General features: G+C 41.8%; 2 non-coding genes across 2 annotated transcripts; one reads left to right on the top strand and one right to left on the bottom strand.

Moving 5' to 3' along the window:
• Positions 1 to 236: 236 nt before the first annotated feature.
• On the bottom strand, positions 237 to 308 carry Trnat-ugu (transfer RNA threonine (anticodon UGU)). Its single transcript has one exon. It is a non-coding gene; the product is annotated as a tRNA-Thr (tRNA).
• Positions 309 to 494: 186 nt separating this feature from the next.
• Trnat-ugu (transfer RNA threonine (anticodon UGU)) lies at positions 495 to 566 on the top strand. The gene has a single exon. It is a non-coding gene; the product is annotated as a tRNA-Thr (tRNA).
• Positions 567 to 1,748: the final 1,182 nt, after the last annotated feature.

The following is a 1,748-nucleotide window of genomic DNA, read 5'->3' as shown; positions in this document are numbered from 1 at the left end:
AGAAGAAGCCTTTGCGGGTCCTTTGGAAAGCAAACTTCGCAATTGAAGAGAACTTAGTTATGGTAAGAACGTATTACCTTTAACGATCGCAAGGTTACTTTTAAGGGCTCGTTTTTCTTTGTTAGACACAATATTAATGAGAACTAACAGACAGCAATGCCAAGGAAAGTATAGGGGTGTTATTTGTAGTAATTAGAATATAAATGTGAGGAACGTAAGTGGACGAAAAGATACCTTGCCGCCGGCAGGGACCGAATCTGCGACCTTCGAATAACACGTCCGATGCTCTACCACTGAGCTACGGCGGCGGACATCTCCCCGTCCATTTTATGGGGTATATATGTGGATTGAAACTTAGGAGTGTCAGTCAGCGCCAGTCACAGACATGGCGGCGAGTGCGGAACACACTCCCGCCATGGCTGTGGCTGGCGCTAACTGACACTCCTAAGTTTCAATCCAAATATATACCCCATAAAGTGGACGGGGAGATGTCCGCCGCCGTAGCTCAGTGGTAGAGCATCGGACGTGTTATTCTAAGGTCGCAGGTTCGGTCCCTGCCGGCGGCAAGTCATCTTTTCGTCCACTTTACTTTCTTCACATTTATATTCTAATTACTACAAATAACACCCCTATACTTTCCTTGGCATTGCTGTCTGTTAATTCTCATTAATATTGTGTTTAACGATCGCGTAGCTTATCTAACTGGTGTACGCCTGTGTGCTAACCTGGCTCGAAGTACTAAGCAGGGTTTGAAACTAGAAGGGTTCTATGTATGTGATCCCTTTTTATTCCCTTTCATTTATTTAATACTTCTTCCCGTTTACAAAGAACAAGATGGAATGATTGTTCAGGAACAAAAAGCTACAACAGCAGTAGCTTTATGAAGTTCCTGGTCTAATGTTGATATGAAGGAACAATGAACAAAGCCTAGTTTGTATGTCTAACTAAAACTGACTCAAACGACTTAAATAAAATGAGCTGAAGCTTCACTTCCTTCCACAGATCCATAAGCTTTATTCCCGAGGATCTCGCGTGGGGATTTCTCGACACGTTAGTGAAAGTTAACGAGGGTGCCCGCATTTACCTTTGCAGAATTTAACTTGGCTTCTAACTAAAACCAGTGACCGTAATTCGCATAGAAGAGCACGCTTCAGTAAATAGTTTTTGTTCTCAAATCGGAATTCCGCGGCCTGTCCTGGTATTGGTTTGCTTTTTTTTTTTCTTCGATTTCATTCCATTTTCCGATATTCGCAGCTCCAAACCGACCGCCATTGGTGTTAATTGAGATTCGCCATTCTAAATCTCATTCCAATCTCTCTCTCCCCTCCCAATAAAAAGAAGACAAAGAAATACTCAGGGAAATTTTTGTTTTAACGGTTCTGCGAAAAGGAACGATGGTTGAAAAAGTGCACATAACAACGCCCTCAGACTATGACTTCATCTATATGAACAACAACTGCCGTCTTTTTTTGTGTAACTTGAACTATGGGAAATTCAGTCACTGTTCACTTGTTCCCTTATATCTAGCACGTGTTGGCGTAATGAAGAGATTCCTGATTGACGCCACTTCCAGGCGCTCTTTTAGTTCTTATATAAGTGAATGAGTTGAACCCCGTTGAACTCTTTTTTTTTTTTTCTCCTTTTGAGATGAAAACATCCACCGTTCTCATTCTTAACCCTCTCCCTACCGAGTTTTTTGGCCGAAAACGATACAAAAATGCGGATTTTCTTTATTTGCCTGTTTTATT

This window comes from Rhipicephalus sanguineus, chromosome 2 (genome assembly GCF_013339695.2).
Source record: "Rhipicephalus sanguineus isolate Rsan-2018 chromosome 2, BIME_Rsan_1.4, whole genome shotgun sequence".
Taxonomy (NCBI): domain Eukaryota; kingdom Metazoa; phylum Arthropoda; class Arachnida; order Ixodida; family Ixodidae; genus Rhipicephalus; species Rhipicephalus sanguineus.
The sequence above is the reverse complement of the archived record's forward strand: the minus strand, read 5'-3'. Positions and strand labels throughout refer to the sequence as shown.